This window comes from Pelophylax lessonae (genome assembly GCF_965119305.1).
Source record: "Pelophylax lessonae genome assembly, chromosome: 1".
NCBI lineage: Eukaryota > Metazoa > Chordata > Amphibia > Anura > Ranidae > Pelophylax > Pelophylax lessonae.
In genome coordinates, this window is record NC_138768.1 from 846,286,362 (window position 1) to 846,313,009 (window position 26,648).

Consider the following 26,648-nt stretch of genomic DNA (forward strand, 5'->3'; position numbering starts at 1 on the left):
AGATGGGGCCCGCTGCAAAAGGAAGTTCACATGATGTAAACAAACCCCGTACCCTGTACAAGCTGACCAGATAACAAAACATTCAGAGGTACCAAGATGGCCGCCGGTATGACTCGCGTGAGGTTACCAATATGGCGGCGGTACACACAACGGTCGCTAGGATACGGAGGTCCATAAAAACTCCGGGAGTACGTAGCCTAGTACAGCCCCAGATGACGTCGCAGTGACGAAATGCGTAGAGCGGCAATCAGCGTCATACGTCACTTCCGGTTAGGTGGCTCTGGCCGGTGGAACGCGGAAGCACCGCACGGCCGTACGCCGGAGATCCACTAACAAGCTGACAGTGAACTTCCCAAACAGTGAGTCGCTACTATTTTTTCCCCTAATGACACACTATACTACGCAATGGAAGCTCTCCTGGTTTCTTTCATACTAACTCCCTAGATGCACGCGCAACAATATCTGTGGAACAACCAGCAGTAAAGATCTTGCAGGCATCAGGAAAAGGGAGAAACAGTAAACCAAGTGAACAAGGGAGAGGTTATTGGTAAGTGCTTTACCTTTGGTATTAGCACTCCTCACTCTCAGCACGCGCAAACAGGCGCAATTCACTTCCACCTTATATATTTTTTTACTGAAATTGATTTTATATTGCAATTTTATGGATCTTATAACACTCATCACGGATGTTAGTTTCCTCTGTAATAGGAGGTCACAATAAAGGTTTTATATACTGTTCATTCACTTATTTGCACATTTGCACTTTGGCACTTGTCACCAAAAAATTGGTCGTTTTTTTCATCCGATGAGTGACACATAGATGGTACAATTCACCCGGCAATACAGTACCACTTTTTGTGTTTGCACTAAGTTGCACATTTATCTTGTTAAGCACGCAGCACCTTAATATTACATTTGCACATTATAAGCAAGCACTGTGCACTTTTAACTGGGATCACACACAACAAAGTAATTTGCTGTACAAGGTGGTAGTGCCCCATACCAACACCTCCCGACCCCCCACAAAATAACAGACATGCCATGCATGGCACACGTCCTGAACTTGGTGGTGCAGCGATTCATTGCCAAATACCCTGGGGTCTAGGATGTCTTGCGGCAGGCCAGGAAAATCTCGGGCCATTTCCGAAGATCTTACACAGCCATGGCTCGCCTTGCTGACATTCAGCGGCGATACAACCTGCCCCTTAGGCATCTTATTTGTGACTGCCCGATACGATGGAACTCAACGTTGCATATGCTCGATAGGCTGCTCCAGCAGAAGCATGCAGTTAATGACTACCTGTTCGAACTCGGCGGCAGGACAGGTTCTGGGGAGCTTGGGTTTTTTTCACCTCGCCAGTGGCTGCTCTTGCGAGACGCATGCAGACTTCTGCAGCCATTCGATGAGATCACCAAACTGGTTAGTCACGGCCAGGGCACCATAAGTGACATCATACCTTACGCCTTCTTTATGGAGCATGCATTGCGTCGTGTCATTGTTCAACCCGTCGAGGAGCAGGAGCAGGAGCAGGAAGATCAGGAAGTTGCAATGTTGAATGAATTCCCAGGGGGTGCTACTCCATCTGAGACAAATCAACAGCAGGAGTCTGAAGGGGAGTCAGAGGAGGAGGATGGTGTTGGGGGGATGAGGAGGAGCAAAAAGAGCATGCTTTAAACCTTTCTGGGATCCCTGGTGTTATCCGTGGATGGGGGGGGGGGAGAACGAGGACAACATTATTCTGGATGATGAGCTGGAAGCAGGCCACTATACTGCTTCCAGTTTAGTGGGAATGGGGGCCTACATGCTGCAATGTTTTAAGGGGGACCCCCCGTATAAAACGCATAAGGCCAAGGACCATGTACTGGGTGGCAACGTACTTAGACCACCGGTACAAACACATAATGGCGGAAATGTTACCACAATCACAGAGGGCGGTCAGAATGCAGAACTTCCAGGCCTTGCTGCGGGAAATGCTGCATTCTGCTTTTCCGTGCGCTGGCAGAGGAATTTCCAGTCACAGAGAGACAGTTGAGAGTTGCAATCCAACAGCGCCTGCAAGAAGAGGGCGGTTTGAAGATGTCTTGGTCACTTCAGATATGAGATCCTTCTTTCAGCCGAACCATCGACAGCTGTACTCCGGATCAAGCATGAGGGAACGCCTAGACCGACAGGTGTCAGACTACATCGGGTTAACGGCCGATGTGGACGCTCTGAGGAGTGATGAACCCCTGGACTACTGGGTGGGCAGGCTTGACCTCTGGCCAGAGCTTGCACAATTTGCAATGGAAATTTTGGCTTGCCCCCCATCCAGTGTCCTGTCCGAAAGGACGTTCAGCGCAGCAGGGGGGATCGTGACCGATAAGCGCACTCGCCTAGCTCATGACAGTGTAGACTACCTCACATTTATAAAAATAAATGAGGCATGGATCTGTCAGGAAAGGAATTACCATTCAGCAACAACGCTGGAGGCAGAGCAGGTGTGTCACCACGCCCTTCTCCCCAGCCCTGGCCCTATATAGGGCGCTCTCTGGCTGTGCTTCAGTGCTGGTTTATCATCAGCTCTAGTACCTGTGACCTATTTGTTTATCTGCGTTCCTGCTTTTGACCCGGCTTGCTCCTTGACTCATATGCACTTCTCCTTGTTTGACCTCGGCCTGCCTGACCACTTTTTGCCTGAACCATACCTCTGCTGGATATTCTGTGTACCTACCTCGGCCTGGATTAGACGGACTCTCTCCTTGTCTTACCCCTCTGTACCTCCATTTCCTCGGATTGATTCACTGTGGCCTGGCATTAACCTTTTGTCTCTTGTTTCAAGAATCTTTAGATCCTCTGGAAACGGTCCTGTGAGTCCACACCAAACCATTCATCATATGAAATCCACCCGCATCCAGTGCTCCTTGGGACGTGTCATCTCCTGTTCCACCTCCAGGGGTGATCCGCACTGAGCTGAAAAGGAAGCCCTCTCAGCACTTCGGCCTCCACCAAGGTAACTGACAGGATCTCTGAGGAAGTCAACACATGTAACCAGTAGTGTAAGGGGGGATGGGTGCGCTGATAGTGTGTTGAAGCTGCTCCCGGTATTCAGTGCTTTTGAATATAAGTGAATGTATATGTGGTATGGGGTGCGCTAAACAACAAATAAATAATGAATATATAACATATATCAATCTGTGAAACCAAATATTGATACAAATCAATTAAAGGTGAATATATAACATATATCAATCTGTGAAGCCAATTAATGATGCAAATCAAATGGTGCATAAACAGAAAAGTTCATGAATGTCCATAAATAATATGTGCAGGTGAGTAGAACTGTATTCTATCCAAATGATACGTGTATCCACCACCGAGTGAAATTCGTCCTTACCAAACGGAAATAAATAAGGTGCAAATATATTTTCTTGTGCTGAAAAATATCCAATCTCCTTGTGAACAAACACCACGTGTAAATAACCAAGAATTAGCCTCTTACCAGATGGTAATAGGTATACACTTAATCAGTGAAACCACCGCCTTGCTTCCTCTTTAAAATCCTGAAGTGGGATGTAGTAGCCGCTCTACCTTTCTTTCTCCACTAGATGGCAACGAGTAATGCTTGTACCAGCAAGAAACACAGCTTCCTCCTTCCTCACAAGCTCACAGAACCACCGTGTATTAAAGGAAAAAGGAGGACTAATAGTGTATTACCCTTGAGATTTATTCAAAACAGTTGATATTGCACTTACAATTAGATGTCTTGTATTCAGCATATAACATAGGCATACGAATTCCTGCAAAGGCTTGCGGCCGGCTGCAGCACGGACCGCAAGTTGTGTGTGACGTCTGCGCCTCCTAATCTGACCGGTTTCTTCCAATAGGACTTCTACTGAGATAGGAGTCAGGACAGGAGACTCCTGTCTCAGTAGAAGTCCTAATAAAAAACAAAAAAATTTAGGGCAACTTTTTCAATTGCAATACTTCTGTTATGACATTGTCCATGTGCTGGGGCTATTTGTGCACAGCTAGTACGTCTTTTGTGGCTGCAAATATGACCTAAAGGTTTTTAAAGTTTGCCACCCATTAAAGTCAATGGGGCCCGCCGCGAACTCGCGGTTCGCTGACTTTTGAGAAAATTTGCAGCTGGCGTTCGCGAACCGCCCCGGCCGATGTTCGTCCATCACTAGTCACCAGTAAAGTATTTGTACATTGAAATCATATCCCCTCTCAAGTGTCTCTTCTCCAGAGAGAATAGGTCCAATTCTTGTAGTCTTTCCTCATAGCTTAGATCCTCCATTCCCCTAATTATTTTTGTTGCCCTTCTCTGGACTCTCTCCAGTTTCAGCACATCCTTCCTGAGGACCGGTGCCCAGAACTGGATGGCATACTCCAGATGTGGCCAGACCAGAGTATTACAGAGTGGGAGAATAATATCTTTATTTCTGGAGTGAATCCCTTTTTTTTATACATGCCAGTATTCTGTTGACTTTACTTGCAGCGGCTTGGCATTGCATGCCACTGCCAAGCCTGTTGTCCACTAGGATCCCCAGGTCCTTTTCCATCTTAGATACACGCAGAGGTTCCCCACCCCCAGTGAGTATGCTTGTGTTCATGTTTCTGACGCCCAAGAGCATTACCTTACATTTTTTAACATTAAACCTTATCTGCCATGTAGCTGCCCATCCCATTATTTTGTTCAGGTCTGCTTGTAAGGTTTCCACATGCTGTATAGAAGTTATTGCATTACTTAGTTTAGTATCATCAATACCGAGATTGTGCTAGATATCCCCTCCTCTAGATCATTTATGAATAAATTAAACAGGATTGGTCCCAGAACAGATCCTTGGGGGACCCCACTTTCCACACCCGCCCAATCCGAGTACTCCCTATTTATCACCACCCTCTGGACTCTCCCCTGGAGCCAGTTCTCTATCCAGGTACTCACCCTATGGTCCATACCTACGTACCTTAGTTTGTACAGTAAGCATTTGTGGGGACCTGTTTCAAATGCCTTTGCAAAGTCCAGATAAACCACATCTACAGGCCTTCCTTCTTCTAGATGGCAACTCACTTCATCGTAGAAGGTTAATAAATTGGTCTGGCAAGAACGATTTTTCATTAATACATGCTGATTACTACTAATAATACCATTTTCATTACTAAAGTCTTGTATATAGTCCCTTAACAGCCCCCAAAAATCTTACAAACTACTGATGTTAGGTTGACGGGTCTATAGTTTCCCGGGATATATCTTGGCCTTTTTTTAAATATTGGTACCATGTTGGCTTTTTTCCAATCAGCTGGCACCATTCCCGTCTGTAGACTATCCGTAAAGATCAAGAATAAAGGTCTGGCTATCACCTGGCTGAGTTCTTTAAGAACCCTCGGGTGCAAGCCATCCAGTCCCGATGATTTATTTATGTTAAGTTTCTCTACTTTAGTTTTAAGTCTATCTTCTGTTAACCATGGCGGAACTTCCTGAGGTGTATTATTTAATTTAACATTAGAAGCTGGGTTAGTGTAGCCCCCCCAATTCTTTTGTGAAGACTGAAGAGAAGAAATTATTTAGCACTTTCACTTTCTCACTGTCCACTGTGGCCAGATTCCCTTCATCTTCTTTTATGGGGCTAATGTGCTCTAGTCTCGCTTTCTTTCTATTTATATACTTTTCTTGGGGTTTTTTTACTCTCTTCCAATATATGTCTCTCATGTTCTATTTTAGCCGCCTTGTTTTCAGCTTTACATTCCTTATTGCACTCTTTATACTGTTGGAATGCTGCCAATGACCCCTCAGCCTTGTATTTTTTGAATGCCTTTTCTTTGGTGTTAAAATGCCTTTTTATGTTGGAGTTTAGCCACCCTGGGTTTGCTTTTGCTCTTTTAAATGTATTCCCCTTTGGAATGCACTGGCCAATCCTTTTGTTTAGTATGTTCTTGAAGCACTCCCATTTTTCCTTTGTGTTCTTTGGTTCTTAAGTTCTATCCCATGTAATATTTTCTAGAAAAGAGTGCAGTTTTGGGAAGTTGGCTCTTTTGAAGTTCAGTGTCCTTATATTTCCCTTGTGTTTCCTATTACTATGATTAATACTGAAACTAATTGACCTATGGTCACTGTTTCACAAGTTGCCCCGAATTTCTATATCCATGATCAGGTCTATATTGTTGGTAATCAGTAGGTCAAGTACGGCATTGTTTCTTGTCGGTGCGCTCACCATCTAACACATGAAATTATCCTGCAAGACATTTAGGAACTGCCAAGCCTTGGATGAATGTGCGGTTCCTTCTGCCCAGTCTATATCTGGATAATTAAAGTCCCCCATTATAATTACATTTCCCATCCTTGATGCCAATCCAATTTGTGAAAGGAGGTCTGCCTCCCTCTCCTCCCTCTGGTTTGGGGGCCTATAGCATACGCCCAATATTACTTTCCCAATAGTGCCTTCCCTTTGAAGTTCCACCAATAGAGATTCTACCTCCTCCTTAGCTCAATTATTAATATCGTCCCTCCTATTTACCTGTACACTTTTCTTAATATACAGACATATCCCTCCCCCTTTTTTACCTTCGCTATCTCTGCGGTAAAGGGAATACCCCTGAATGGTCGGCAGCCAATCATGAGAGCTGTCAAACCAAGTCTCTAAAATCCCCACAAAATCCAAGTCCTCCTCATACATCAGCAACTCCAGGTCTCCCATCTTGTTGGCCAGTCTTCTAGCATTTTTATACAAACCTCATATATTTGTCCGGTTGCATACTATATCCTCCCTACCGCTAATGTCCCCATTTGTGCCGGCTGAACCTTGCTCCCCGCTGGCTAATTCTACATCTGTACCCTCCCCCCATCACCTAGTTTAAAAGCCCCTCTAACTTGTTGGCCATCTTCTCACCCAGTACGGTTGCACCCATTTAGGTGCAATCCATCCCTACTAAAGAGCCGGTAGCCGACTGAGAAGTTGGCCCATTTCTCCAGGAACCCAAAACCCTCTTTACTACACCAGCTCCTCATCCACTTGTTAACTTCCCTAATCTCCTGCTGCCTCTCTGGTGTGGCTCGAGGTACAGGTAGTATTTCTGAAAATACTACCTTGGAAGTCCTACTCCTCAATTTAGCTCCTAAGTCCCTAAAATAGTTTTTAAGGACTCTCCATCTCCCTCTGACTTTGTCATTGGTACCCACGTGTACCATGACAGCTGGGTCTTCCCCAGCCCCACTCAATAATCTGTCCACCAGATCCGTAATGTGCCGAACCCGAGCGCCCGGTAAACAACAGACAGTTCGGCACTTATGGTCTTTGTGACAGATTGCCTTCTCTGTCCTTCTAATAATTGAGTCCCCTAGCACCAGAACCTGTCTTTCCTTTCCCTTGCTCCTGCCCTCACTGGAGGAGTTCTTCCCCTGGCAGCTAGGGGCGTCGCTCTGATCCATCAATGCTGGTCCCTGACTGGTTTCCCCAAACCCTCCCATCATGCAACAGGGCGTATTTATTGGGATGCTCCAGCCCCGGATCGGCCTCCTTGCCTTGTTCCCTTCTACCTTTCCTAACTGTCACCCAACTACTCTGCTCGATGGGAGAGGAGCCTACACGATGAGCATGTAGTGCAGACCGGGATGTGTTGCTGTCCTGAGATGTGGTGGTAAAATAGCTCCTGCTCCCTGTGCTGCCTCTCCATCAGGCAGCCCCCCCCCACTTGCCGTTCTTCTGAAATATCAGCGGTCGGCTCTCCTCTTCCCTCACCTCCCATGGCTTCTCCATACTAAGGTCTTGCACGGTATGCTGTGATCCTGCACTGTGTGCTTATCTGCTTCTTTCAAGGCTGCTCCCTGATGTAATCTCCACGCTGCTTGTTGTTCATACATCTAGGAAAGTTTGGCTAATCATCTGCTCCTGCCCTCCCCCCACTGCTTTTCTCAGCTGTGAAGATTTCGGGTTGTTCACAGGAGGAATTTGGCAATCAATCAATCAGTGTCTGAACTTCTCACTATCTCTCTCTTCACTGTGAGTTCACGTTTGCATGCCGTGCATACAGGAGGGACCCGGCCATCTATCAGAATCTATCAGGTCTGGAATCTTACTGCTCCTCTCCACTACCCCCCCCCCCCACTGTGAGAGCCGGGACTTGACCACCCATCCATCCGCCCTGCATCCCTAACTACCTCTCTTCATTGAGAGATTTGTTGCTGCATGTTGCATATTTTGGGAAGACTTGACCACCCATCAGCTCCTATATCCCTCCCTATCTTATTGCCTTCCTGCATCTCTATATCCCCAGTGATGAAAGTTTTCTTTGGGGACATTTGCTGCAGATTTTGCAAAACTCAGCAGACTCTGCATGCAGCCAGCTCTGCAATACGGAAGAAGACAAATAGAAACAGTTTTACAGAGGAGGTGTACTCCCCTTCCACATTATTCCTGTGTGAAAGTCTTCAAGGTCCATGTTACTGGCTCTGCATTCTGAAAGGAACGGGTCCATCCATCCCTATTCCTCCTTCGCTACCATTTTGCAATCCTGCCTATTAAAGCTGTCAGTCCCCTGAAAAGCCCTTGTGCAAGTTAGGAATATTTTTAACAGGAACACAGCTGCAAGTTAGGGGCAGGAAAAAAAGTTAACATACCAACATCTACAGGTATACAGCCCTATGTAAAAGCTGTCAAAGTAGGAAGGCTGCTAACCAAAGACGCCCTAAAGTCACACATCGCAGATGGTGAGTAAACTCAAAACTGGGAAGAGGATATCTACCACCATAACCGTGAGTCCATACATGTATAAACTTTTAAACTTATAAGTGCATTCGTTCTCCGGATTGAATGCATGTTATTTTCCTGAACTAAGCAGATTATTGGTGTGTGGGTAAAATAATAAGAAGAGTAGTTGGAGCCGCATAAATTACTAAAAAATCATTGAAAATAATAATCCTTGGATTTTGGATACCATATGACCTCCAGGCTGAATAGAATGATTTAGTATGATTTAGTAACATCCCAAAAGAATGGGAAAATGAAAGAAAAAGAAGGGAGGGGAAGAAAAGAAAAAGAAAGAGAAAAACAAGGACTGACTATGGTGTAGACCTGTCGGATCAATAATACTTTGGGATATGATATCATCTTAAAGGTTAAAGATACTGAAATTCTGATGTGACACTGTGCAATATTACATAAAACTGTGCAAGTATATATATATATATATATATATACGTTATCCTATCTATAAATACTAAAGTCTTTCTAGAATTGCCTTATTCCTCTCGAAGTTGCTCTGTGTCCTCCACCCCCCCTTTTTTTTTTTGGTGGGGGCAGGAGAAATGAAGGGAAAGGCAGCGAGAGGAGGGGCAATGGCTAAATCACGAAGGGTAAGCTCTAGGCCTGGTACTATCAGGAAATATATGACACACAAATACACTGCAGAGAAAATACCCCAAGAAAAACAGCCAGGACCATGCAAGAAACAAAGTGAGGTAAAGGAAAAGATTGTAAAAATTGAACAAAATAAATCAATATCAAATATAGATGCTGCAAATTCTGAAATATGCCCACAATTAAGGATGGGAACAAGAGCCAGAGAGAGACCAAGAAACTGAACAAGAACAAACACCTACAAAGGGGGAGATGGCTGCAATGTTTGCAGATTTAGAAAGATCTTTAAAAATCGAACTAGTCAAAATCCACACGGACCTAGGACATGCTCTAGGACGGGTAGAAGAGCTGAAAAAAAGACAGGACAATCAAAGAATTATAATAAAAGAATTAAGAAAAGAAATGAAAGAAGTTAAAAGAAATTTCAGAGGTCTTGCATATAAACTAGAAGACCAAGAAAACAGAAACAGGAGGAAAATATAAGAATCCACGGATTGCCTGATACAACACAAGAAGAAGATTTAGGAGGGAAAATCCAAAAAATCTTCAATCCTTTATTAGGAAGAGACGAAAAAGAACAACTATTGAATGAAAGAGCCCACTGTATTAGGAAACCAACAGGAATCCCAGCGGAATATCCCAGAGATGTCATAGTAAGATTCCAAAACTATGCAGAGAAAGACCAAATATTGGAGAACTTGAAGAAGAACAAAACTTTAATAAATGCTGAAAATAGTAACGTACAGATCTTTACGGATTTATCACCTGAAACTTTAAGGAGAAGGAAGATCATTGAGACCCTTATTAGAAGTTATGCAAAAACATGGAATCAGATATAGCTGGGGATTTCCAGCACGTCTCATAGGAAGAAGAGAAGGAAGGACTGCCAAACTAACTTTTCCAAAAGAAATGCACGATTTTTGTAAAAAACTTGACATTCCGGAGCCAAGTCTACCAGGATGGTATGATGAAGAAGACACAGAGGATAGCTTGGAAGCGGAGGAGCAGCAGTGGAGACTCGCAGCAAGGAAAAATTAGGAACTGAACTAAAAATGTTAATCTTACGGAACGAAAAAAATTATAATTGTTTTTTTTCCCCTCTGCTTCTGGTGTGCGGAGGGGGGGGGAGAGGGGGAGGGAGAAACTTAATCAGGGGAAATATAGGATGGTAACCCAGGAACCCTGAGATACCATCCCCTGACATGGACTCGATATGTGCCTGATCAAATAGAGCATCACCCCGGGAAAAATGGGTATTAGGGCAAGAGGGCCCAGGAGACGGTCGGATACCCTTGGATCAAACTATGATCATATTAACACCATAGAACAACAGGGGAGGAGGGAGGGAGGAGAGGGGGGAGGGTGGAGGGTTGTAGAGGGTGGGATATGGGAAGGGGGGAACTCTCTTCTTCCAAGGGAAAAAAGAAATTCTACAAGCCATCTCACCTGTTAAAATAACAGATATATTTTAGAAAGTATAAAAAATGTTGAAATATGGACAATGACCGGCTAAAGTTAATATCTTATAACGTAAGCGGTTTAAACTCCATAATAAAAAGACATAAAATCCTAGAAGAGTTAAGGAGAGATATGGCAAGTATAGCCTTTCTGCAGGAAATGTATATCTCTCTACACTCAATGCAAAACTCTACTCTAAACACTTCCCAGTATGGTATTATGATGATACTCCAGTCGATCGAGCAGGAGGAGTGGCAATAGGAATAGCCAACAATGTGGACTAGTCCCTTGAGGAGAGTAGAATTGACCCTTTTGGCCTATATATTTTTCTCAAGGGACAGATAAAAGGTACAGAATTTATGCTAGCTTACATCTATAGCCCAAATAAAAACCCTAGTGATTATCTGGGTTATCATTTGGCGTTGGCAGGAGATATAAACTTTTGTATAGATCCAGGTCTTGACTGTACATCGAGGGTAAGGTAGTTGGGAGAATATAAAATTAGAAAAAGAAAAAACTGCATCAATTAGTAGATGCGTGGAGAATCCAATATCCAAAAAAAAAAAGATTACACCTATTACTCTTCTGTACACTCGATGTACTCAAGACTGGAGTACATTTTTATTAACCATTGACTGTTGGAATCGGTGGTGGATACAGAGATAGGAACAATAACCTTGTCGGATCATGCCCCATCAGGTTCAACATAAGATTGCCAGGCTTCCAAAAGATTATCAGGACATGGAGATTGAATGAGGACTTAATCCAGGATGAAGAAATAGGAAGTAGAATAGAAAAAGAACTATATTTTCAGGAAAACGAAACCCCCGAAACCTCAGTAGCGACTATCTGGGAAGCACACAAAGTATACATCAGAGGGATATTAATATCCATTGCCTCAAAAAAAAAGAAGGAAAGGACTAGTTTAATAAATAAATTAACAACGGAAATATATGAACTAGAACAAAGACACAAAAAAGATCTAACAAAAGAAATAGAAAAAGACCTTATGTTAAAAAGAGATAAGTTAAAAGATCTACTGGAAGAAGAAACTAGAGGTAATTTCAATAAACTAGCAAGATATAGATATAATTTTGGCAATAAACCAGGGAAATCTCTAGCAAGACTACTAATGAAAAAAAAAATCAAAAAATTATATAGAAAAAGTGAAAAATAGTAAACGAGAAATAACCAACTCGACAACAGAAATAGCTGAAGCTTTTCACACCTTTTATAGTGCTTTATATAATGTATGTCAGGAAGAAACACAACAAATAAAACAAGAGAGAATAATAAACATACAGAGATATATTAAGGAAGCAAATCTACCCAAACTATCAAAAGATAAATTAGAACTTCTAGATGTCCCCATTTCCCAAGAGGAAATAAGCGAGGCATTAAAAACTACCTTAAACGGGAAAAGCCCAGGACCAGACAGATATACAGTAAGGTACTATAAAAGATTTAGAGAAATTCTAGTCCCCAAAATGCATACATATCTAAATAAAATTGGAAAAGAAGATTTAACGGAGGAATCTCTACTGGCACATATCACGATATACCAAATGAAGGGAAAGATCTAACCCTCTGTTCTAGCTACAGACCAATTACCCTATTAAATGTGGATACTAAAATATTCGCAAAAATCTTGGCAACAAGACTAAAAGGTCTTCTGGAGCTTTGGATTCATCCGGATCAAACGGGATTTGTGCCAGGTAGAGAAGGAAAGGACAATGTAGTAAGAACCCTGTTACTCCTACAAAAAAACTGAAAACTATAATGTCCCCTCTCTTCTATTGTCGATAGATGCTGAAAAGGCCTTCGACAGGGTAGATTGGGAATTCATGAAGGAGACAATAAAAAATTTAGGGATTGGGCTAAGGATGAGGCAGTGGATAGAAGTATTATATAAAAATCCGACAGCAAAGATCAAAATAAATGGAGGACTATCAGAAAGCTTTAGGATGGGCAATGGGACGAGACAAGGGTGCCCCCTCTCTCCCATGTTGTTCATCTTAGCTTTAGAACCATTAATGGCAAAGATAAGACAAAACAGAGATATAAGTGGAGTGAATGTTGAACAAGAGGAGCATAAAATTGCAGCATATGCAGACGATCTACTGCTCTATATTACGAACCCCAGGATCACCCTCCAAAACATTCAAAAAGAATTACAAGAGTATGGAAATCTATCTAACTTCAAAATAAATCCAGTAAAATCTGAAATCCTTAATATTAGTTTAAACATAGGAGAAGAACAGGCCCTAAAATCTTATTTCCCATATACCTGGGCAAAAACTAAGTTAAAATACCTAGGGATATATATAACAGCAGAAACTGAAAAGCTTTACCAAACAAATTTTGTCCCGCTACTAAACGAAATAAAAACTGATATAGGGAGGAGATCTAATAATCAGATCTGGGTAGGGAGAATAAACGTTGTTAAGATGTTTCTGCTACCTAAGATCCTATATAAGTTCTCCTTATTACCAGTGGACATTCCCCCAGCTTTTTTCAGAGCAATGAAAACCATGATAACAAAATACATATGGCAACGGAAAAAAGCCCAGAGTGCAACATGCGATTCTCACGAGAAGTAAAACACAGGGAGGGTTAGCAACACTAGATATAGAGAGGTATTACAAGGCAGTAATTATCACACAAATGATTGAATGGACAAAATAAATCACAGGGAAAAGATGGGTTAAAATAGAATGTGCACAAAATAATACACATTTACATAAGACAATATGGATCCCACCAAAATATAGGGAAACACACGGAGTACATGAACTGACAAGGGTGGTATATAAAATATGGGATGGGGTTAATAAACAATTAAAATGGGAATATAATTACCCAATGATATCACTTATGGGCACAAAATATTTCCCACCGGGGAATGAAAGAAAATTTGGAAATTTAATAGGAAACACTCAATTAACCACTTTACCGCTGCTCACTAGAGCTCTACTGCAGCAAAGTGGCTCTTGTAGGTCTGACGACGTAGACCTACGTCGGGCGCGATCACGGCTCCCAGAGCGCGCTCCCGTGCACCACGGGTGCCGATTCCGATCGGATTCGGTAGGGAACCGATCAGTCACCAGATACTGACCAATGATTTTTGGTCAGTATCTGGCGATCGGTTCCAGCCAATGGTTAACTCTCCCCTGCCTGTGTAATGTAAACACAGGCAGGGGAAGTGATGTCACTGTCCCTCCTGAAGTCCTTTCGGTTCCAGGAGAAGACAGAGACACATCAAAAACGTGAGTTTCCACCAACACTACACTGACACACCTCACATAGGCACATTTAACCCCTTGATCACCTCTGATCACCCCCTGATCACCCCAAACCCCTCACAGTGAACAATATATACAGTGGTATACAGATCTTTTACTGATCACTGTATAAGTGTCACTTGTGAGCCTAGTTTGCGCTTGATCACCCCCAGTTAACCCCTTTACTCCCTATTACTCTGTGCACTAAATACAGTATATAGGTAAATACTGATCACTGTATTTAGTGTCACTAGTGACCCTAATTTGCGCTTGCGCTAAGCCCAGATAGGGTTAGGGCACCCGCCACCTATCCCCTAATAAACTTTTAACCCCTTGATCTCCCCCAGTTAACCCCTTCACTCCCTATAACACAGTGCACTAATATATACAGTAAATCAGATAACTACTGATCACTGTATTTAGTGTCACTTGTGACCCTAATTTGCGCTTGCGCTAAGCCCAAATAGGTTTAGGCCACCCGCCATCTATCCCCTATAAAGGTTTAACGCCTTGATCTGAATAAATAATATTACTGCTAAGTGAATACGCATAAAAATAAATCACTTAGTGTAAAATTGTGACCATAAATTAAACTAATGCAATAAACATTAATCGATATGAATCAAAAAAACGTGATATTGAAAGTCCCAATAACACAGCGCAAGTAAAGTGACACGGTAATGCTGTGATAGATACGTTCCAATACACAGTGCAACTGAAGTGACACAGTGATAAATGAATAAACAAATAAACAAATCTTCATCTGTGATTAAAGTGCTGCATGCTTCACTCCAAGTAATGGTAAGATTAGCAGCTTACCTCAAAGGAAGACTCATATGAGTCTAAACTGGCATAAAGGTAAAAATCACAGTCGCCTGGTAAGCCCTCCTGCCACCGCCTCCAAACAATTATTCAGGTTGTATATGGCATCGGTGAAAGACATAAAAAAGGAGATCTAGTGCTTTCTGTCTTGATAAGGGGCTATTTATTCAATATGCTGAAATCGCACTTACATTTGTATTGCACTTAAGCAGTGCCAGCTATTACAGCATTCGGACACTTCCTGGTACCTCCGGGATCGGCGTAATGACGTGCAGGCTCCTCCCCCGTCAGTACGCCGCCGATCCCGGAGGTACCAGGAAGTGTCTAAATGCTGTAATATCACTTTCAATATCAAGTTTTTTTGATTCATATCAATTAATTTTTATTGCATTAGTTTAATTTATGGTCACAATTTTACACTAAGTGATTTATTTTTATGTGTATTAACTTACCGCAGCAATATTATTTATTCATTATTGTAGGTGTTTTGTGTTTGGCACTGATTGCTTGCAGCTTTGTGTTCACCACTTTTATTATATATATAGGGATTGCACTGATTATTTTTATTCTTTATTAACCCCTTGATCTCCCCCAGTTAACCCCTTCACTCCCTATCACACAGTGCACTAATATATACAGTATATCAGATAACTACTGATCATTGTATTTAGTGTCACTTGTGACCCTAATTTGCACTTGCGCTAAGCCCAAATAGGTTTAGGCTACCCGCCATCTATCCCCTATAAAGGTTTAACCCCTTGATCTCCCCCAGTTAACCCCTTCACTGCCCTGTCACAGTGTTCACTATATACAGTGATTACCGATCACTGTATTAGTGTCACGGTTGACACAACTAACTATACTAGCGTCCCCATAATTTAGTGTTCCCAAAAAGCAGTGTTTGCACAATCAGCACTGATTCCTGCTAGCACCTGCGTTTAGCCCCTCTGCCCAGGCCACCTTACCCAGGCAAGTGTAGTAATCAATAGATTACTGACACTCCCAAAAAACACAAATCACACAAAACTGATCTCTGTTAGCACTAGCAGTTTTTTTTTTTGTAGCGACCAAATAGTCCTCGACAACCAGGTGCTTTTATTACCTGGTAGTCACACTACTGTACCGGTAAATTTAGGTACTAAAATGACCAAACATTGGTACAGTGGTGAAGAGGTCTACAGTATAATGGTCATGTCAGATGAGAGTGATGGGGAAGCCTCACTGGCAGAATCAGGGTCAATATACGAACCAGATGACAGCAGCGGCTCCCTGACAGATAGCTCCGACAGAGGGGTCCCTGCTAAGGTCAGGCGTACCCGACCCCATTCTGGAGTTGCTGAGATGCAAGAACCGGGAGTTTCTCGTATACAGCCAGTACTAGTGCCGCTCACACTTCTCATGATCTGGCAAGCACGAGCAGCCTAGTACACCCTGGACCTTCAACCAGCACTGCAGTATCACCTGGTGATGTGGCGAGTCACCTAAGTGCAGTTGAAGCTGGTGCAGTGGCTAGCACGAGTAGTGGCCCGCAGCCACCGCGTATCCGAAGACAGGCCCGTAGAGCCCATAGTGCCCTCCCTGAAGTGCTGGCATTTCCTAATTGGCAGCCCACAGATTCCACAGTGCCAGTACTTCCCCCATTCACTGCCCAACCTGGAATCCACGTGGAGACAGCTGGTTTTAATCCCATTAACTTTTTTGAGCTGTTCTTCACGGAACATTGTTTCAGATCTATTGTGGACCAATCAAATTTATACGCTCAGCAATTCATCGCCGCCAACCCAAATTCACCCCTTGCCAGACCATTCGACTGGAATCCTATTGCGATTCTCGATTTTAAAAAATTTCTGGGCCTTTCCCTCAACACGGGCATTACAAGAAAGAATGAAATGCGGTTATATTGGTCCACTGACCCAATTCATCAAAAGCACGTGTTCTCTGCTGTTATGTCCAGGATTCGATACGAACAAATATTTCGGTTCATGCATTTCAACGACAATGAACTCTGTCATCCTCAAGGAGACCCTGAATATGATCGGCTCCACAAAATTTGGCCCCTCATAGACCACTTCAATCAGCGGTTTGCAGCCTTGTTTACCCCCCAACAAGATGTCTGCATTGACGAGTCCCTGATTAAGTTTACTGGCCGCCTTGCTATCAAACAGTACCTCCCCAGCAAGCGTGACAGATACGGGGTCAAGTTGTATAAGCTGTGTGACAGGGCCACAGGCCATACAGTTAATTTCCGTGTCTATGAGGGAAAAGATAGCACTGTGGAGCCCCCCGATTGCCCAGACTACATAGGGAGCAGCGGCAAGATAGTTTGGGACTTGGTGTCACCCTTATTCGGAAAGGGGTACCACTTGTACGTGGACAATTTTTATTCAAGTGTGCCACTTTTTAGACACCTCTTTCAATTGTAAATTGGCGCATGTGGCACCGTGCGATCTAATCGCCGGGGCTTCCCCCAACGGCTAGTAAATGCCCCACTGAGCTCGGGGGAGAGAGCCTGCTTGAGGTGCGATGAATTGCTTGCAGTGAAGTGGAGGGACAAACGGAACGTTTTTGTTCTGTCCTCCATTCACCCAGACACGGCAGTCCAAATTACAATGGTCGCCAGTGTTGTTGTTGAGAAGCCCCTCTGTGTCCACGACTATAACCGTAAAATGTGAGGGGTGGACTTCAACGACCAGATGATGGGACCGTACTTAATTGCCCATAAGGCCAGACGCTGGTACAAAAAAGTGTCTGTATACCTATTTCAATTGGCTATTTACAATGCTTTTGTCTTATACAAAGCGTCTGCCGGAACATTATCCTTCTTTCAATTCCAAGAAGAGATAATCAGAGCCCTTCTGTATCCACGTGGTGCTCCTGCCCAAATTCCCCAGCCAGATGCAGTGAGCTGGCTGCATGAGAGGCATTTTCCGCAATACCTCCCGAGTACCCCTACCCAACGATACCCCCAAAAAACATGCCGTGTCTGCAGCAAGCGTGGATTTAGGCGTGACACCCAGAATTATTGTCCCGACTGTCCTGACCGACCTGGTCTTTGCCGCGATGACTGTTTCCGTCGCTACCATACACTAGTGGATTATTAGCATAGGGTACAGCACGGCACAGTTTAGGGCACATTTACACAGGGTCTCAAAAGATGTTCGATGGCTATCGTCATTTTGAGTGACCCGAACCTGGAACCTGGAACTCGACTATGAAGAAAAAAAAAATACAAGGCCAAAAATAGGTGTCGTCTCAGTCATTTTTTATGTTCTTCTACACTTCCTACTGTACTTTTAATGTACTTTGTTTGTTTTTCATTCTTTTGTGACCTGTTTCTCTTGCAGGTACTCGTCGGCTGCCACGGCATTGATTTTATATATTCTGACACAAACAGCGTTTGCGCTCAGCATATATGGATACCTTTGCTGGCAGCAGCTGTGGTGATTTTCTGATTTCAGCACTGCATTTAAAATCCTATTTTGGTAAATGTGGATAGTGTCGTGGACACACATCATTAGGAGAGGATGTTTGGGCGGTTAATGGTGGGTAATACTACACATTATTCCTGTGCTGATTTCTGATAGGTTCTCTTTTTTTTCGTTCAGCCCACAGGCTGCATGAAAAAAAAAAAAAAAACCTACACTATTTGCCAAACAAGGACCAGCAATGTACTGGTGCATTGCTGGACTTTGAGTGGTTATACCAGGATGATGCCTGCAGATTTAGGCATCATCTTGGTATCGTTTTTTAAAGCCAGCGGTCTAACGGCCGCTAGACTGTTTTTACATGCAGTGGGAGGGGACCCCCCCCCCCCCAACCGCCGCCTTCCACATTTTTTCTCGGGCTCTCCTGTCCCACCGGTTAACCCGAGAGTGCAGTCGGTGGTTCAGTTATCTAACCATAGAGCTGATTGGAGATGAGAATGGCTCCAATCATCTCTATGGCCTAAGATATCGGAAGCTACGAGCAATTCATGACTTCTGTTTCGCCAGAAATAAACAACGTTGTTGGAAAATTGGGAAAGCATTTTATCACACCAATTTTGGTGTGGTCAGATGCGTTAAGGTCAGAGGAAAGATCTAGAGTCTAAAAGACCCCAATTTTTTTAAAAAAGAGTACCTGTCACTACAGATTGCTATCATAGGGGAAATTTAAATTCACTGTGATAACAATAAAAATGATAAAAAAAAAAAAAATGAAAGAAAAGGTGTCAAAATAACATAAAAAAGCAAATTAAAAAAAAAAAAATTAAGCCCCCTTGTCCCCCCGTGCTTGCGCGCAAATGCGCACACAAGCTTTGGTTATGTGTCATATGTAAACCGTAATTGCACCATGCATGTGAGGTATCGCCGCGAAGCCAGGTTGAGGGCAGTAATTCTTGCAGTAGACCTCCTCTGTAAGTCCAAAGTGGTAACCTATAAAGACTTTTAAAGGCTTTTAAAACTGTACGTAGTTTGTTGCCGCTGCACGGGCGTGCGCAATTTTTAAAGCATGTCATGTTTGGTGTCTATGTACTGGCATAAGATCATATTTTAAATTTTACCAAACAATTAGGAATTATATAGTGTATTTCTGCATTAAATATAAAAAAGTGCTTTTTTAACGCAAAAATTGTGTTTGGAAAATGGGTGCGCAAATACCATGTGACAAAAAAAATTGCAACATCAACCATTTTGTTCTGTAGGGCATCTGCTTTAAAAAAATATATAATGTTTGGGGGTTCAAAGGAATTTTCTTGTAAAAAAAAAAATGTTTTTTCATGTAAACAAAAAGTCACAGAAAAGGCTTGGTTTTCAAGTGGTTAGAAGAGTGGGTGATGTGTTGCTAAGATTGAGCATAAAATGCAAGGACTGTTCAAAAACCCCTCAAATTACCCCTTTTTGGAAAGTAGACACCCAAAGCTATTTGCTGAGAGGCATATTGAGTCCATTAAGTATTTTACATTTTGCCCTAAGTTTCAGGAAAATGAAAATTTGTTTTTTTTTTTTGTTTTTTTTTTACACAAAGTTGTCACTTAATAATATATTGCTCACGCATGCCATGGGTATATGTGAAATGAGACCCCAAAATACATTCTGCTGCTTCTCCTGAGTACAGGGATAACCCATGTGTGAGACTTTTTGGCAGTCTAGCCATGTACAGGACCCCTGAAAACCAATCCCCATCTTCAAGTTTTCTAATGGCGTAAATTGCTTATTTTACCTCTGCACTACCTGTCACAGTTTCAGAGGCCCTGACATTTCAAGATAGCACAACCCCCCCCCCCCCCCCCCAAATGACCCCATTTTGCAAAGTAGACACTCCAAGCTATTAGCTGAGAGGCATGATGAGTCCATGGAATAGTTTATATTTTGCCACAAGTTTCGGGAAATTTTTTTTTTTTTTTTTTTACACAAAGTTGTCAGTAAATGATATAATGCTCACACATGCCATGGGTATATGTGAAATGACACCCCAAAATACATTCTTCTGCTTCTCCTGAGTACAGGGATACCCCATGTGTGAGAATTTTTGGCAGTCTAGCCGCGTACAGGTCCCGGAAAACCAATCCCCACCTTCAGGCTTTCTAAGGGCGTAAATTGTTGATCTCACTCCTTACTACCTATCACAATTTTGAAGGCCATGAAATGCCAAGATGGCACAAAACCCCCCCAAATTACCCCATTTTGCAAAGTAGACACTCCAAGCTATTAGCTGAGAGGCATGATGAGTCCATGGAAAAGTTGATTTTGCCACAAGTTTCGGGAAAATTATTATTTTTTTTTTTTACACAAAGTTGTCAGTAAATGATATAATGCTCAAAAATGCCATGGGTATATGTGAAATGACACCCCAAAATACATTCTGCTGCTTCTCCTGAATACAGGGATACCCCATGTGTGAGAATTTTTGGCAGTCTAGCCGCGTACAGGTCCCGGAAAACCAATCCCCACCTTCAGGCTTTCTAAGGGCGTAAATTGTTGATCTCACTCCTTACTACCTATCACAATTTTGAAGGCCATGAAATGCCAAGATGGCACAAAACCCCCCCAAATTACCCCATTTTGCAAAGTAGACACTCCAAGCTATTAGCTGAGAGGCATGATGAGTCCATGGAAAAGTTGATTTTGCCACAAGTTTCGGGAAAATTATTATTTTTTTTTTTTACACAAAGTTGTCAGTAAATGATATAATGCTCAAAAATGCCATGGGTATATGTGAAATGACACCCCAAAATACATTCTGCTGCTTCTCCTGAATACGGGGATACCCCATGTGTGAGACTTTTTGGCAGTCTAGCGGCGTACAGGACCTGGAAAACCAAACCGCACCTTCTGGCTTTCTAAGGGCGTAAATTGTTGATCTCACTCCTTACTACCTATCACACTTTTGAAGGCCATGAAATGCCAAGATGGCACAAACCCCCCCAAATGACCCCATTTTGCAAAGTAGACACTCCAAGCTATTTGCTGAGAGGCATGGTGAGTATTTTGCAGCTCTCATTTTTTTTGGAAAATGAAGAAAAAACAGGAAAATGCATTTTTTTTCCTCTTTTTTCAATTTCCAAAACTTGTTGACAAAAAGTGAGATCTGCAAAAAAACTCAACATGCCTCTCTGCAAATAGATTAGGGTGTCTACTTTCCGAAAAGGGGTCATTTGGGCGGGGGTTGTGCTGTCTTGGCATTTCATGACCTCCGAAACTGTGATAGGTAGTCGGGAGTAAAATCAACAATTTACGCCCTTGGAAAGCCTGAAAGTGGTGATTGATTTTCGGGGTCTTGTACTCGGCTAGACTGCAAACAAGTCTCACACATGGGGTATCCCTGTACTCATTAGAAGCAGTAGAATGTATTTTGGGTTGTCATTTCACATATTTCCATGGCATGTGTGAGAAATATATCATTTAGTGACAACTTTGTGTAAAAAAAAACAAAAAAAAAAACAAATTTTCATTTTCCTGAAACTTAGGGCAAAATGTAAAATACTTAATGGACTCAATATGCCTCTCAGCAAATAGCTTTGGGTGTCTACTTTCCAAAAAGGGGTAATTTGAGGGGTTTTTGAACAGTCCAGGCCGACACTTACTTCTGTATCTTGTGAATGACTTATGTACCTCTATCCATCAAATACACTACGTTCTTTGCTGTCAGTTAAACCCATGTGGGCTAATTTTTGGGGCCTGTACAGGCCGACACTTACTTCTGTATACTGTGAATGCCTAATGTACCTCTAGCCATCAAATATACTACGTTCTTTGCTGCCAGTTAAACCCATGTGAGCCAATTTTTGGTTCCTATACAGGCCGACACTTACTTTTGTATACTGTGTGAATGCCTAATGTACCTCTAGCTATCAAATACTATGTTCTTTGCTGTCATTTAAACCCATGTGAGCTAATTTTTGGAGCCTATACAGGCCAACACTTAATTCTGTATACTGTGAATGCCTAATGTACCTCTAGCCCTCAAATACACCACGTTCTTTGCTGTCAGTTAAACCCATGTGAGCTAATGTTTGCAGCCTATACAGGCCGACACTTACTTCTGTATACTGTGAATGCCTAATGTACCTCTAGCCATCAAATACACTACGTTCTTTGCTGTCAGTTAAACCCATGTGAGCTAATTTTTGGAGCCTATACAGGCCGACACTTACTTCTGTATACTGTGAATGCCTAATGTACCTTCAGCCACTGAATACTACGTTCTTAGCTGTCAGGTAAACCCATGTGGGCTAATTTTTGTGGCCTTTTATTGCCAACACTTACTTCTTTATCCTGTGAATGTCTAATGTACCTTCAGCCACAGAATACTACGTTCTTAGCTGTCAGTTAAACCCATGTGGGCAAATTTTTAGGGCCTATACAGGCCGACACTTACTTCTGTATACTGTGAATGTCTAATGTACCTCTAGCCATCAAATACACTACGTTCTTTGCTGTTAGGTAAACCCATGTGGGCTAATTTTTGGGGCCTATACAGGCTGACACTTACTTCTGTATCCTGTGATTGCCTAATGTACCTTCAACCACAGAATACTACATTCTTAGCTGTTAGGTAATAGAGATGTACCGAACTGTTCGCCGGCGGACAGTTCCCGGTGAACATCGCTCGTTCGCGTCCGCCGCTGCGGGCGAACATATGCGATGTTCGGTCCGCCCCCTATAATACACCATTGAGGCAAACTTTGACCCTGAACCTCACAGTCAGCAGACACATTCCAACCAATCAGCACACCTCCCTCCCACACCCTCCCACCTCCTATAAATAAGCAAGGGCAGCATCCATCTTAGATAATTTCTGAAGCAGTGTGTTAGTGAGAGCAGGGAGAGTGCTGCTCTGCTGCTGCTGTTAATAGCTAGGGACAGTTGTTAGTCAGTGTTCCCGGTCTTGTTAGTAGTGTTCTTGCTACACTCCTGCTGTAAGCATAGCACCCCAAAAAGCCCTTCCTACGGCTGGTATTTGAGTTTTTTTTAAGATATATATATATATATATATATATATATATATATATATATATATATATATATATATATATATATCTATTGTCCCCAAAAAGCCCTTTTTAGGGCTGGTATTTGTGTAATTTTTTTTGTTCTTTGATATATATATATATATATATATATATATATATATATATATATATATATATTGTCCCCAAAAGCCCTTCTTAGGGCTGGTATTTGAGTATTTTATATATATATATATATATATATATATATATATATATCTATTGTGCAGTGCACTGCAGTTGCCTGCCCGCTGTGTGTGAGAGGCTACAGACCCACCACAGACTGTACTGTGTGCACACCACTCATTTCGGGTGGCACAGGCACAGTACCTTGCATTTTAAAAAATAATTTTTTTGCCCACCACTGATATATACGGTGGCATAGCAGCTTTCAAATTAAAAATATATATATTTTTTTATAATTGCAGTTGCCTGGCCTGCCAGTGACTGTCAGGTCCACAGAGTGTACTGTGCCCACTGCAGTGCCCACCACTGATATATACGGTGGCACAGCAGCTTGCAAATTAAAAATATATATATTTTTTTTATAATTGCAGTTGCCTGGGCTGCCAGTGACTGTCAGGTCCACAGAGTGTACTGTACCCACTGCCCAACACTCCTATAGGGTGGCACAGCACCTTGCACTCATAGTACCACAAATCTAAAAAAAAATGACAGGCAGAGGCAGGCCACCCCGCAAGGGCCGTCGTGGTCGTGGTGCTGTGATTTCCTTTGGCCCTAGAATAATGCCCAGTGTTCAGAGGCCACAGACCCTGAACTCAAAAAATTCTGAGGACATAGTTGACTGGCTTACACAGGACACCCAATCGTCTACAGCTTCCGCTCGGAACCTTAATGCCCCATTCTCCTCCAGCTCAGCTTCGGGCACCTCTCAATTTACCACTCGCCCGCCTGCCGGCACCACCACCAACACTAGCACCACAGCCACTTCACTTTATCTATCAGAGGAGTTATTTACACATGATTTGGAAGAAATAAGTGATGCGCAACCATTAGTGCCAGAGGATGTAGATAACGGGGATATGTCTCAGTCAGGCAGCATTATACACATGGACGTACATTGTGATGATGATGATGATGTTGTACCTGCTGCTGCTGCCTTTGCTGAGTTGTCAAGTGAAGCGGCTGATGATGACGATGTGTCCGTGGATGTCACCTGGGTGCCTGCTCGAAGAGCAGAAGAAGAGGGGGAAGTTCAGATGGGGAGACAGAGAGGAGGAGGAGACGAGTTGGAAGCAGGGGGAGGTCATCACAAGGAGCTAGTGGCACAGTCAGGCAGCATGTAGATTCGGCACCCGGGGTCAGCCAGACAGCACGCCAATCAACGCAAGCTGTTGCCACCACCAGAATGCCGTCATTGCAAAGCTCAGCAGTGTGGCATTTTTTTATGTGTCTGCCTCTGATATCAGCGATGCCATTTGTAACCTGTGCCAAAAGAAACTGAGTCGTGGGAAGTCCAACACCCACCTAGGTACAACTGCTTTGCGAAGGCACATGATCTCACATCACAAACGCCTATGGGATCAACACATGAGTAAAAGCAGCACACAAACTGAAAGCCACCATCCTCCTCCTGGTCCAGCATCTTCAGCCACGTCAACCACTGCTGTCTTCCTTGCCCCCTATCAACATCCCGCCCCTCCGCCTCTCACCTTCAGCAGTTCCTGCTCACCTGCCCACAGTCAGGTGTCTGTCAAGGAAATGTTTGAGCGTAAGAAGCCAATCTCACAGAGTCACCCCCTTGCGCGGCGTCTGACAGCTGGCTTGTCTGAACTCTTAGCCCGCCAAGCTTTTACCATACAAGCTGGTGGAGTCTGAGGCCTTCAAAAAATTTGTGGCTATTGGGACACCGTAGTGGAAGGTACCCGGCCGAAATTATTTTTCACAAAAGGCAATCCCCAACCTGTACTCTATTGTGGAAAAGGAAGTCATGTCATGTCTGGCACACAGTGTTGGGGCAAGGGTCCACTGATAGCTGGTCTGCAAAGCACGGTCAGGGCAGGTATATCACTTACACTGCGCATTGGGTAAACCTGCTGGTGGCTGCCAAGCATGGAATGCATGGCTCTGCTGCAGAGGAGTTAGTGACACCGCCACGACTTGCAGGCAGGCCTGCTGCCACCTCCTCTACTCCTCCTACTCCATCCTCTTTGCTAACCTCCTCGGCTGAGTCCTCTTCTGCTGTTGCGTCTTGCTCCACACCAACTGCACCCCCCCAGCTCCCCAGGGGCTATTCCACATGCCGGATACAACAGTGTCACGCTGTCTTGGGTTTGACTTGCCTGAAAGCAGAGAGTCACACCGGACCAGCACTACTGTCCGCCCTGAACGCACAGGTGGATCAGTGGCTGACCCCGCACCAACTGGAGATCGGCAAAGTGGTGTGTGACAACGGAAGCAATTTGTTGGCGGCATTGAATTTGGGCAAGTTGACACATGTGCCGTGCATGACACATGTGTTGAATCTGATTGTACAACGCTTTGTGCAGAAGTACCCAGGCTTACAGGACGTCCTCAAGCAGGCCAGGAAGGTGTGTGGCCATTTCAGGCGTTCCTACACGGCCATGGTGCACTTTTCAGATATTCAGCGGCGAAACAACATGCCAGTGAGGCGCTTGATTTGCGACACGTTGGAATTCAACACTGCTAATGTTCGACCGCCTGCTCCAACAAGAAAAAGCGGTCAATGAGTATTTGTATGACCGGGGTGCTAGGACAGCCTCTGCGGAGCTGGGTATTTTTTTGCCACGTTACTGGACGCTCATGCGCAATGCCTGTAGGCTCATGCGTCCTTTTGAGGAGGTGACAAACCTGGTCAGTCAGTCAGTGCCTGCGAAGTCAAACCTGGTCAGTGCACCGAAGGCACCATCAGCGACATCATCCCATATGTTTTCTTCCTGGAGCGTGCCCTGCGAAGAGTGCTGGATCAGGCCGTAGATGAGCGTGAAGAGGAAGAGGAAGAGTTGTGGTCACCATCACCACCAGAAAGAGCCCTACCATCGCTTGCTGGACCTGCGGCAACACTGGAAGAGGAGTCTGAGGAAGAGGAGTCAGAGGAGGAATGTGGCTATGAGGAGGAGGAACACAAACCACAGCAGGCATCCCAGGGTGCTCGTTGTCACCTATCTGGTACCTGTGGTGTTGTTACATAGTTACATAGTTACATAGTTACATAGTTAGTGAGGTTGAAAAAAGACATCAGTCCATCCAGTTCAACCTATGATGTGTGTGTGTGTGTG